The following is a 13325-nucleotide window of genomic DNA, read 5'->3' as shown; positions in this document are numbered from 1 at the left end:
GAGGCAGAGCAAGAGTGGGAGGCGCGGAGAGTGGGCGGGGCTCGGAGCCGGCAGATGGCCCTGCCCTGCCCCTGCCTCCCGTGTGACGCCCTCCCCAGATGCCTTCCTGCTATTTTTGGTGTCACTCGCTCGCACCCTCAGCTGCGTTAAGGCAGAGTGTGCCCCAGTGTCATCAACTCACAAAGGACAAGGTTCACAGGGGCCGGCCTCCCTCAGTGGAAAAGCTACAGCTGCTTCTCTTCTCATCTTCCCCAAGAGCACCCCCATTCAGGAGAGCCAGGGAATGTCCCAGGAATCCACCGGAGGCCCCCAAAGCTCCCAGGTCAGGAGCTGCCGCATTAAAACACCTCAGGCTGTTGGGATCTAGGGACTGGAAAGGTGTCGCAGAGTCTTGAAGCTTTTTTTTTTTTTTTTGAGAAATTTTTATTGATTGCTTTCTGTTTTAGGAAACTGGACCTGAGTGTGCAGGCACACTCCTTTAGTTCCAGCATGAAGGAGGCAAAGGCAGGCAGATCTCGGTAAGTTCAAGGCCAGCCAGGGCTGCACAGTGAGGCCCTGTCTCAAAGGAAAAAGGGAGGGCTGGAGGGATTGCTCAGGCTGGGAGCACTTGCTGTCCTTCTGGAGGATCTGAATTCAGCTCCCAGCACCTACACAGGAAGTTCACAATCACCTGTAACTCCAGTTCCAGGGGATTCAGCTAAGTGTGGCATACACACACACACTAAATTATTAACTTTCTTTTCATTTTATGTACATTGGTGCTTTGTCTGCATGCATGTCTGTGTGAGGGTGTCAGATCTTGGAGTTACAGACAATTGTGAGCTGCCATGTGGGGGCTGGGAACGGAACCATGTCCCCTAAAGAACAGTCAGTGCTCTTAACCACTAAGCCATCTCTCCAGCCTGGAAAAAAAATTTGTTTGAACATGCACAGAATAATAAAACGGGCCCTTATATATCTATTCCTTATATATCTATCATCCAGCTTTAACAATTATCAACTCCTAGCCAATCTCTTCCCGTCTATCTCACCCAGGTCCCCTCTCCCATTTAATTTCATCTGTCAATATCTCAGTACATATCTTTTAAAGATAATGACTCTTTCTCTCTAAACACAATCACAAAGTATTACCAGTTATCAAACTTCCAGTGTTTGAATTTCCATTCTCTTGTAAATTTCATCTTTATTTATTCTCTAGGACACTGACCTCAAACTCTCGGGCTTAAGGGATTCCCCTGCCTCAGCTTCTCAAACGCCTAGGACTGTGGCCTCATGCCCTGGTACTTCTCTCATTTCAGGCTTTGTTTTGCTTTTCGTTGAGACAGGGTCTCTCACTTTGTAGCTCTGGCTGGTCTGGAACTCATGACTCTCTTGCCTCAGTCTCCAAAGTGATGGGATTACAGGCAATGTATCACAACGCCCCACACATATTTCAGGGTTTTTAAAAAAATATTTATTTATTTACTTACTGTACATTAGGGTTTTGCCTGCAGGTATATCTGTATGAGACTCTCAGATTCCCTGGCACTGGAGTCACAGACAGTTGTGAGCTGCCATGTGGGTGCTGGGAATTGACCCCTGGTCCTCTGGAAGAGCGGCCAGTGCCCTAAACTGCTGAGCCATCTCTCCAACCCCCCTCAGTTTTTCTTTTTTAAAGCAAAGTATTTGCTTTTGTCAGGATCCAAATAGGTGGATACACTTTAACAGGTTAGTAGACTTAAATATTTCTGCATTTTTATAGACTTTCCATCATCTCTTCCTCTTTTCCTTCCCTCGCATCCCTCCACTCTCCTCCCTCCATCCTCTCCTTCCTTCCTCCCTCTCTCCTAGGAAGAAGCCAGGTCAGTTCTGCAATTGCTCACACTCTGGATTTGCTGATAGCATCTCCCTGGGGATCTACCACGTCCCTCCCACCTCTGTATCATCCATAAAAGGAATTCTCCGGACACTGTTATCTTCTGTAGAGTTTAGTTGGATCTAGAGACTGGGTCACATTGAGGTTCTTTCTGTAGATGAACTCACTCTATAGATGCGTAGGCTCTTCATTTGGAGGCTTAGTATGTGCCCTCAGCATTGCCGCTTTTGTTGCTCTGTCTTGCAAACTGGTGATACTCAAATTCCGCCATCGGTTGGGATATAGCAAGATAGAGAAATTGCCCTCACGATTTGATTTCCAGGTGGTACAGTTCGTAATAGGAAAGGGTGTAAATGCTCGATTCTTTCCGTATCTAAATTTACTGGTTTCAAAATAATGGGTTGGTTCCCCAGCATCCTCCAAACTGTGGCCAATTAGCATCTTGGTTTTCGCTAGTAGTATAAGCATTGCTCTACGGTTTAAACATATTTGATTACTTTAATCCATCACAAACAGCATCTCTCCTGGTGCTCATGGTGTTCCATCTTTAATTTATTTATTTAATCCTCATCAGAGAGAGCATGCGGTACAGGATGGGTCAGGTCTCAGCCTCTCTCAGCTTTATCCCTGTAAGCTCAGTTGGAGCTTCCCCCTGCTCCCCCCCCCCCCCCGCCACCGAGTCCTGCTCTTTGCTAGCAGGGTCTCTTTCCTCACCCCCACCCCCACATCAGCGACCATTTCCCTAGCTTCCTATGCCATCTGTCCAACCCAGAGAATGTTTGGTCAATGAATGAATGAATGAACGAATGAATACATGAATGAATGGAAGCATCATCTCCCCAACAGTCTCATTCTATTCTTGTCTTCCCTTTGATCTCAAAGGAGCATATTTCTTTATCTGCATCCGAAACGCATATTATATGTCTTTGTGAGGGACAAAGGAAAAGCTTCCTCATCATTGTGATCTTATTCTCGCTTCTGCCTCCCAGACTCCACCCACATCTTTCTCCCTCCTCTTCCCCGCCCCCAGAGCAACAACAAAGAATGCAACTGGGTCAGTCCACCACGAGAGGGCGCGCTCACAGGCTTCAGCACTCCCTGCGCTTGCGCAACGTAAGGACTGATCCATGAGTGGAGAGCTGGGAGGAGCGAGGCCTGCGCAGCGCCCACTTCCAGTACCACCAAGGGGCATGCGTGCTGGACCCGGCTGTTAGCCTAGTGACCCAGGAGGACACCCAAGACCACGAGCCTATCGCGTGTGTCATCCATTTCCCTGCCCAGAAAACGTACTTTCTTACAGGGAGAAGGACTCATGGGGGGGTAGCTGGTTGGAAATAATGCTCACCTCCCCACCCTCCTTCACCCACCATACTCTGGTTTCCAAGGGCATTTTCTATTCCCCCACCAACCTCACAGACATTTTGGGGACACCAGTCTGAAGACCTAGTACATCTTCCTGACCCTCTTGTTTAATTTTTGTTCTGACTTATTCTTGAAAAGGGGTTTCAGAGAAGCCCAGGCTGGCTGTGCAGCTAAGGATGACCTTGAATTCCTGATCCTCCCCTCTGTGGTGCTGCTGCTGAGTGCTCAGGGCTTTGTACAAGCTAGGCAAGCACTCTACCAGCTGAGTTGAATCCCCTTTCTGTAAGTGGACTAAAGGTCCCCAAGGAATGACCATCCAAGAGCATTGAAACTGGAGTGCCAGGCTGTTCTTGGACAAATTTCTTCTATTACAAGAAGGGGGGGGGGGCTGTTTGGGGTGCCTCAGCCATTGCCACTAAGATGCTTCCTCTAAAGTGGAGGTAAAAAAAGAAAATAGAGGGCACAGTGCTTTGCAAACTGTAAAGCCCTGTAAAGAGTATGGGGTCGTTTACTTTTTATAACGGATAGTGCATAGCAACAGCTGGCCAGAGCAGCCCATCATCAGGGTTTGAGAACTGGAAGCAGTCAGCTTTATCTATTTAATTATTTGGCTTTTTTTTTGGGGGGGGTACGAATTTTAAGACAGGGTTTCTCTATGTAGCCCTGGCTGTCCTGGAACTCGCTCTATAGACCAGGCTGGCCTCAAACTCAGAGATCCACCTGCCTCTGCCTCCCAAGTGCTGGGATTAAAGGCATGCGCCACCACCGCCCGGCTGTATGCACATAATTTTAAAAAATAAAATAGTTTTAAAAGGATGAGGAAGATAAGAGACAAAATTGCTGGCATCTTTATTAGTGAATTATTTACTGAGAAAATATAAAAGATCCTAGATTCTTCAGGCAGGGGTGTGTGTGTGTGTGTGTGTGTGTGTGTGTGTGTGTGTGTGTGTGTTTGCCTCTGCTTGCTCCTGTGGAGGCCAGGTGTATTTCAGGTATCTTCTACTATCTATCACCACTTTATATTTTGAGACGTGATCACTCACTAAACATAAGGCTTGCTGTTATGATTAGATGGCTAGCCAGCAAGGCCCCCGGCATCTGCCTGTCTCTGCCCGAGCATGCCACCACAGCTGGCTTGCACATGAGCCCTGGGGATCCAGTCTCAGACAAGACCTCTTGCTTGCAAGTCCTTTACCCACTGAGCCGTCTTTCCAGCCTCCATATTACTGGAATTATTATAAGGGGCCTTGGCTAGGTTGCTGGACAAAGATCAGCATCCAAATACAAATGAAATAGAAAAATTCAGTGTTTCTACACATTAACAATCACTCATTAGAAATTTAAGCTTTAGCCAGGTGGTGGTAACACATGACTTTAATCCTAGCACTCAGGAGACAGAGACAGACAGATCTCTGCAAGTTTGAGGCCAACCTGTTCTACAGAGCTAATTCCAGGACAGGCAAGGCTACACAGGGAAACCGTGTCTCAAAAAACAAACAAAACCCAACCAAACAAACAAAAAACAAGATAAAAAATATGCAAATGTTACAAGATTTTTGTTGTTGTTCTCAGACAGGGTTTCTCTGTGTAGCCCTGGCTGTTCTGGAACTCACTACATAGACCAGGCTGGCCTCAAACTCACAGAAGTCCACCTACCTCTACCTCCTGAATGCTGGGACTAAAGGTGTGGGCCACTACACCCAGCTGATATTTATGAATGAAGCACTATACTTTAGTCTCAAAGAAAGAAATGGAGAGATGTAGAAGGGATCATTTTCAGCTTGAGAATTCTCACGGTCATGCTCAAAGACCATCCTCTCCACATTCATCAGTTGATTCCATGCATGCCCAACAAAGATCTCAAAAGAAGCTTCTAACTGACTCTAAACGTCATACAGGACTGCAAAGGGCCAAGAAAGTGGTGAACCATTCAGAGGAAGAAAGTGGTGGACCATTCGGAAGAAGAAAGTGGTGGACCATTCGGAAGAAGAAAGCAGGCCTGGCCCAAAGAGATGCCTAGACTTTCTTTGAAAGTGATAGTAATTAAAACAATGTGGTATTGGTGCCGAGCTGGACAAAGGGATCAATAGAACAAAGTGCCCAGAAATGGAGCCAAGTGTATGTGGGGATTTGATTTATGATGGGGGAGGCACAGCAACTCGGGGAGAGAGCAAGCAGTCTATTCAATAAAAAGTGTCGGGACAATTGGCTTTTCATATGAAACCTCTTTACACCATCCATAAATATTAATTCCAGATGGATTAAATATCTCAAAGTGAAAAACAGAACTTTAAAATAATTAGGAAATGTAGGCAATCTGAGAGTAGGAAAACAGTTCTTACATAAGAGACACAATTCAGAAAAGATTGATTTTTATTATATTACTGCCCCCCAAAGCCTCTATTATAAAATTGTCATTATGAACGAAGTAGAAAGACAAGGAACAGCCTGGGTGGCAATGTTGGGGACACATAAAACAGATAAAGGGTTAGTATTCAGGTTATAGAAAGACTTCCCAGAAGTCAGCCTTCTCGATACCGAAGCAGAAGAGTCTGGAATTCTAAGCCAGCCTTGGCTACACAGGGGTTAGGGATGTAGCTCAGTGGCAGAATGCTTGCCTAGCCTATGCCAAGCCAATCCCCAGCACTAAAAAAATTTTTTTTTCTTTTTTGCTTCAAGACAAGGTTTCTCTGTGTAGTCTTGGCTGTCCTGGAACTCACTCTATAGCCTGGGCTGGCCTTGAACTCACAGAGATCCACCTGGCTCTGCCTCCCAAGTGCTGGAATTAAAGGGGTGCACCAACAACAACCACTACCATCACCACCCAGCTTAAAAATAATTTTTTAAAAAAGAGACCAGGGCTAGGCATGGTGGTATACACCTTTAGTCTCAGTGCTCTGGAGGCAGAGATAGCTGATCCCTTGAGTTTGAGGCCAGCCAGAGATACACAGACAGCAAGATCCTGTCTTTATGTAAAGAAAAAAAAAAGACGTATCTTGAGTGCATTCTAAATGGCATCATTTATCTTTTCCATCACAGAACACTGAACTGAATCAGGCTGTCAGGCTTTGGGGATGGATGGCCCCTCCCTAGTCCCATCCATGAACTACGATTGGTCAAAATATAGCAACGATTTTGTTCCTCTGGCCAATGATTGGTTTGAGTATGGACATGTGTAGACTTCTGGTCACCAAGCGCGAAACGAAGATTATTTAATGGGAGTGGCTCTGGGAGAGACTCTAAGATGAAAAGCATCTACTACTGTCTTCTGCCTCTGGGTATCTCCACGCTGTTGCTTGTGTCAGATACCTGGAGTTGAGGCAGCCATCTTGGTACCACTCAGGGATGGCGGCGGTTTACCCTCCTGAAAGGAACATGGAAAAGAAAGATGGAAGAATCTGTATCCTGATGTCTCGGTTGAGTCTCTGCACTAACAAACTCTAGGATTTCTTTCCTTGTTTTTTTTTTTTTTTTTTTTTTTTTTTTTTTTTTTTTTTTTTTTTTTTTTTTTTTTTTTTTTTTTTTAGGCAGGGTCTCACTATGTAGCTCTAGCTGTTCTGGAACTCACTCTGTAGACCATGCTGGCCTTGAATTCAGAGATCCACCTGCGTCTGCCTCCCAAGTGATTAAATGCTTGCTCCACCACTCTTGGCTTCAACTCTAGGATTTCTTGATATGGAAGATAATCACTTTTGCTCAATTCTCTCTCTTTCTCTCTCTCTCTGTCTCTCTCTCTCTGCACATGTATGAGTCTGTATGTGTGTAGACTAGAGGTTGATCTTGGGTTTTCTTCCTCAGGAGTCATTCCTCTCGGCCACCCCGACCCCCACCCCCACCTCTCTCTCTCAGATTTATTTACTTTTTTTCACATGGATAAGTGTTTTTCTCACATGTATGTTTGTGAACCACATGTGTGCCTTGTGCCCACAGAGTTCAGAAGAGAAGTCTTTGAAACTGGAGTTATGGACGGTTGTGAGCCACTATGTGGGTGTTGGGAATTGAACCCGTGTCCTCTGGAAGAGAAAGAAGTGCTGTTAACCACCTCTCCAGCCATCATTCATGTCATTTTTTGGGACAGAGTCTCTCTCACTGGCACCTGGCTAGCTGATGAGCCACTGGGGTCTGCCTGTCTCCACCTCTGCAGCAGTAGGGTTAAAAGTGTGTGCCGCCACTCCAGCTTTTGACAAGGGTGCCCCTCCATGAGGCTCTTTATAGCGTCCATCAAAAGCAACTACAAGACAGCTGAGGTTACGGACTGAAGTGATTTATCCAGAGGAAACCCAGATGGACAATGAGCTCAGGAAACATGCTTTACCTCAGTCAGGTCACGCACATTAAGGTGAACTATGTCCCATCCAGCAGACTAGCAAAAATAAGAAGTCCCAGGTGTGAATGTAGCCCTCTGGTAAAGCACCTACCCAGCATGTGTAAGACCCTTGTTTTCATGCCCTACACTGCCAAAAACAAAACAAAACAAAACAAAACAAAACAAAAAACTAGAAAAAACAAAAAAACAAAATGAAAAAAAAAAAAAAACAGGTAAAAAGCCCAACAAGAGAGGCTGGCTCAGCCAATAAAGTGCTTCCCTTGCAATCATGAGGACCTGAGTTCAATCCCCAGAACTTACATTTTTCAAAAAGTGGGGGAGGGGCATGGTGGCACACGCTAGTAATCCAAACTGGGGAGGTGGAGACAGGAGGATCTTGGGGTTCACCGACCAGTTAGTCTAGCCTAACCGATGAGCTACAGGCCAATCAAAGAACCTACCTCAAAAGAAGTGGATAGCCTTGGTGGGGATGACACCATATAAGTACACATATCCATCATATAAACCACAAACACACAAATAAAAGAAAGTGTAAGCTGGGCAGTGGTGGCGCACGCCTTTAATCTCAGCACTTGGGAGGCAGAGGCAGGCAGATCTCTGTGAGCTCAAGGCCAGTCTGAGCTACAGAGTGAGTTCCAGGACAGGCTCCAAAGCTATACAGAGAAACCCTGTCTCAAAAAACAAAAACAAAACAAAAAACAAAAAATGTGTAGGAGCTGGGCATAGTAACACACCCCTTTAATCCCAGCCTAGGAGGCAAGTTTAGGCAGAGCACTTTTGAGTTTTTGGCCAACGTAGTATAGATGGTGAGTTCCTGGTGAATCAGGGCTACATAGTAAGACCTTACCTCAAAAAAGGTGGGAGTGGGGCGGCAAATGTCAGCAAGATGTGGTCTTGTACAGTTGCTGGTGGTGGGAGGAAGAACGGAGATTCATCAGCTATAGAGAACATCTGGACAGTGATGGCCAAGTTCAAAGTTCAACCACTCTAGCAAAAGACCTGACTTTCTGTCTCTAGGTACCATCCCGAATGGGTTCAGATAAAATCCCAGGATGTGTCATTGCAGCCCTGCTTAGATCAGCAAAAAACAGATGCCACCCAAACACCGTCGGTAGGTGAACTGGCAAGATCTACACTGAGACTTAGTCACACGATAAAATGACACACAGAAATTAAAATGTACACACCACAGACATAAGCACACATAGGGACCTACTGTCAAAAATCTCGGGGGTGGGGTGGGGGGGCAAAGGTACAAATACAGCGTTTGCTGTTTTGTTACACAGGATGTCAAGACTCAGAAAGCACTACTGTCCCATGAATGTGGAAATGCACGGGAAAGAGGGAAGATTATGGGCTGGCACTTGCTACAATGTATGTAAACCAGGCAAAATAAGCCAGGCACAAAAGGACAGATTCTCTATGATGCTTACATAACGTACCTAGAGGAGTCAAGTTCACACAGATACAAGTGGTTGCCAGGGACAGCAGGGGGAGGGAGTTAGGGAGTCACTGTGCTTGGAGACAGAGTTTCCATCGGAGAAGATGGAGACACCTTTGCAGTTTGCTTTGGGTTTTGTTCTTTTTTCTTTCTTTCTTTTTCTTCTTTCCTTCCTTCCTTTCTTTCTTTCTTTTTTTTCTTTTTCTTTTTCTTAACAGGGTCTCTCACTAGCCCCCAGTAGGCTAGGTTAGCTGGCTTCTTCTATTTTTTTTTTTTTTTTTTTGGTTTTTTTTTTTTTTGTTGTTGTTGTTTTTTTAAGACAAGGTTTCACTGTGCAGCTTTGGAGCCTGTCCTGGAACTGGCTCTGTAGCCAGGCTGGCCTCGAACTCACAGAGATCCACCTGCCTCTGCCTCCTGAGTGCTGGGATTAAAGGCGTGCACCACCCCCGCCCAACCAGGCCAGCTGGCTTCTAAACCCTGAGGATTCTTCCCTCTTTGCCTCCCCAGCTCTGGGATGACGAGCAGGGGCCACCACACCTGGCGTGGTTTCACTTGGGTTCTGGGGATGGACTTCAAGCCTTCATGCTTATACAACAAGTCCTTTGCTGACCGAGTCAACTCCCCAGCCTCCCAAATTAATATCATTTACACAGACAAACTGGAAGCAAACGTGACCCAATATGAGCATTTGTAAATTCTGCTGTGATGTTGTTTTCTGAACTTTCTTTGTTTTCTAAGACAATGTTCAAACTAAAAGTAAGAAGAAGAAGAAGGAGGAGGAGGAGGAGGAGGAGGAGGAGGAGGAGGAGGAAGAAGAAGAAGAAGAAGAAGAAGAAGAAGAAGAAGAAGAAGAAGAAGAAAAACTTGATTAGAAAATAGAGTTCAGTGAAGGAGAATTATCCCAAAGTAACAAGATTGCTTTTATGTTTCCACTCTCTGCCCCCCTCCTCCCCAGGCAACTTGAAGAGCAGGGGCTAAGGTGGAGGGGCAAAAGGTAGCATTCTGAAGACTGAACCTGTGCCAGGCCCCATGGGAGCCCAGCAGAGCCTGGTGGAGCCAGTCAGGCGGGGGATGGGGGGGGAGGGCAAAGGCCTATGGGAGAAGGTGACTCTGAAAGTTGTCTCTTCCTTGCACGTGATCCAGAAAGCAGACGAAAAATAGTAGCCATCAAAACACAGAAATGTGAGTTCTTAGCAGCTGAAGCAATAGAAAGTCCTTGGATTCGCTGATGACAAAATATATTGCCTAATCTTTCTTGTTGCTTCTTATTTTTCCCCCTTGACCTCTCTGCATGTCTCTAGAGCTCCATGGCTACAACTACAGCGTTGCAAAATACATATTTACAGGCTCCTCTAAGCCCAGCTAAATATAGGCTTTCCTTTAAAGCAACTGAGGATTGAGAGAAATCTCTGCTGTGTCCCCACCCCTTCCGCCACCCCCCAACACACACACACACACACACACACACACACACACACACACACCGATGCCTCCAAGAAGCATGTGAACTTTCCCAGGGGTGCCAGAGTACAGTGTGAGACTGATGGGAAGAAAGCCAGCAGCCAAAAAAAAAAAAAAGACCAGGCAGCAGCAATCTCCCAGCTGTGGGAAGAAGGACCCCTCAGTTCCTCTCCCTACAGGGGCAATGAGGGACTGAGAGACTTGAGGCGCACCAAGAGGCAGGAATAAAAGACCCCTTGAGAAGTTTAGAAGGGAGGTCATCTTCAAAAAAAAAAATGTTCTCAGGGCAGGGGATGTAGCTAAGCGATAGAACACTTACCTGACATGCTTGGGGTCCTAGGTTCACTCTCCACCACAGTAAAAAGAAATGATTCAGAAAGATTTGGAGGAGCCATGGGCAGAAATGCTTACATATCAGAATTTCACCTAACGGACCTTGAAAAGAAAGCAGAGGCCCAGTGTCTCATGGAAACAGACTCGAGTTGCAGCCGCGGGTGGGTGCTCATTCTCAGTCACACACCTGCCCACACTCTTGCATGCACTGCCCCCACGCATGCTCCAATACACGTGCCGTTGGGGACAGCCCACACTCGGGGTGCCTCTGTGCTTTCCACAGTCAGGATCTATTCAGCGCCCTCGGCAACTCCTTGAGGTGGGTATATTATCCCCGGCTTACAGATGAGGAAATCTGTCAAAGTCCTAGAGCTTGGAAGTGGCAGCTTGGGAGTCCTAACAAAAGTGGCCCCAACTTCAAAGCCCTGTTTTAGAAAGGAGGAGACACCCAGGGTCATCCACGGTCAGAAGATTTCAGACATTCAAGTTGAGCATGTTAGCAACTATGGAATCCAAGATGACTAGCCCAAGGCCATCTAGCAGATGGGAGGAGCCAGGACTCAACTGAGACCTACCTGCAGAACCCTAGCTGGGTCTCTAAAACTGGGAACCACTGCTCAGTCCTCCGGCCCCCGGTGACTAGGTTATCCAAAGGTCTCTAACCCTCTCAGGCACCCCATGCTAGAGTTGAGCTCTCCTATTTGGAAGTGTGGGAACACAAGCCTCCTTGGCTCCCACAACTAGCTCAAAGCCCTGGCCAACCACGCAGAGGAACTGGGGTAAGTGTTATGGACTTACCATAGACCAGGCAAAAGAGCAGCTTCTTTTCTGATGACAGTGGCGGGGGGGGGGGGGGGGGGGGGCGGACACGACCCTACTTTCAGAAGTTGTCTCAAAGGCCCAGGGCTGGGAAGAGCAGCCAGCCTTGGCACCCAGCCCACGCCTGAGCCCAGGGTGCTGAAGGCTGGGAACTCATCCTACATCGGGTTCTCCCCACCCGTCATCACCATCCTTGCTGTTACACCTGGCATTTAAAGCCAGCAAAGCCTCCAGGCATGACCATCCAAGAGCACCTTCCCAGAGGGCCCTCATCAGATGGGACGGGAGAACACAAGGAAGGGCTTGGCTAGGAGAGAGGGAGGATTATCGCTGCCCACTGCAGCTCCCACCCACCCTTTAGCCATGGCTGGGAAGGTGTCTCCCGGTCATAAGCATCCGGCAACGCTCCCAGGCCTCAGTTTCTCCCCTCAAAGCACAAAAGAGACACGTGACTTCTGCAAAGGCGCACAGACAGTAAGTGGTACAGCCAAGACCTGAATCCCGGCTCACCTTTGGGAACCACTCCATCCCCACCCCCAGACAGGGAAAGGAATGGAAGGACTGTCCATCCCAAGACCACCAGGTACAGTGGCCATGACATCAAAGTTTCCTCCACATTGGCCCTGGGGAGAGCCGAAGTTTTAGATTATCCTGGGATGACCATCGTGGCCTGAGGGCTGAAAGTTTAGCTCAGACTGGGGGGTGGGGGACGACAGGATGGAGGAGGTGACACCTCGTGCCCCACCCATCTCATAGGCAGATGGTTTGGACTCCCAGGAAAGAGTGATGGTAAGGTAATTCTCACTCACTCCCTTAAAGCTCCTTCCGAAATTCCAGCTTGGGTGTTGTGGCTCTGCCATATAGGAACCCAGGAAATAATAATCTCTACTTACTAGCCTCAGTCACCCAAGCTCCTTGCTCACTTTACTTCCTCACATCCCAAGGCCCTTGAAGGGGTCTCACTCTGAGAAACCACGGGACAAGGGAGACCTGAGGGTGCCTATTAAGTCCAGTTCATCCTGGTTTTCTGCCGAGGATGTTGGGGGAAGGGGCCAACAGCTGGTTCTCAACCCCTCCTCCCACCTGGCCCCGAGTGTGGGCACAGACCCCTTGGGCTGGGACCAGATAAAATGACTCACCACTAAGGGTGTGGGAGATTCTGGGCAGAACACCCAGGGGCCTGCACCCTCCCCCAATCCACACAGGAGCTGTAAGGACACTCTGCTCAAATTCCCAGCTAGCAAAGGGGTGAGCAGCAGGGCATCGCCCAACTATCACAGTGGGAGCTGGAGATGTGGCTCGGTTGCTAGATGCTTGCCTAGCATGCAGGAGAGCCTGGGTCAGAACCTCAGGAAAGCAATCGCTCAAGCCTCTAACTCCAGCACTCAGGAGGTGGAGGCGGTTGGGATCGGAAGTTCAAGGTCATCCTTTGCTACAATGGCTAGTTCAAATCCAGCATGGGATACTCCAGATTCTTTCTCAAAAACAAAAAAAAAACAAAAAACGCCACCTAACTGCCATAGTCGGGGGAGGGTGGGAGAGAGGTTCAAATCCCAGACTTAAACTTGGGTACAAGTCCTAAAGCTTGTTCAGGAAAGAGGGTTTCTAAGAAGGGCCAGAAGGTGAGGAGGCACCTGGGTGGCTTCTTTACCCTGCACAGATCCCCCCAAGTGCAGAACTGGGGAGGGGTAAGTCTCCTGCCTGCTGTGCAAAAACGAAGGGGGCAT

General features: G+C 47.5%; 2 long non-coding RNA genes across 3 annotated transcripts; one reads left to right on the top strand and one right to left on the bottom strand.

The window, feature by feature from the left end:
* The first annotated feature begins 128 nt into the window (after positions 1-128).
* Positions 129-6335, top strand: LOC119086972. 2 transcript variants are annotated; one of them, XR_005090393.1, is made up of 3 exons: positions 129-322; positions 447-518; positions 6257-6335. It is a non-coding gene; the product is annotated as an uncharacterized LOC119086972 (long non-coding RNA). The 2 variants fall into 2 exon arrangements; XR_005090394.1 differs by lacking the exon at positions 6257-6335 and adding an exon at positions 5116-5728.
* Positions 6336-6502: 167 nt separating this feature from the next.
* LOC119086973 lies at positions 6503-11609 on the bottom strand. The gene is made up of 3 exons (XR_005090395.1): positions 10766-11609; positions 8392-8449; positions 6503-6581 (listed from the first exon to the last, which is right to left on the bottom strand). It is a non-coding gene; the product is annotated as an uncharacterized LOC119086973 (long non-coding RNA).
* Between the last annotated feature and the right edge of the window lie 1716 nt (positions 11610-13325).

The sequence above is a fragment of the Peromyscus leucopus genome, chromosome 8b, assembly GCF_004664715.2.
Source record: "Peromyscus leucopus breed LL Stock chromosome 8b, UCI_PerLeu_2.1, whole genome shotgun sequence".
NCBI classification, from domain to species: Eukaryota; Metazoa; Chordata; class Mammalia; order Rodentia; family Cricetidae; genus Peromyscus; species Peromyscus leucopus.
Note: the sequence above shows the minus strand (reverse complement) of the source record. Positions and strands in the feature narration are given on the sequence as shown.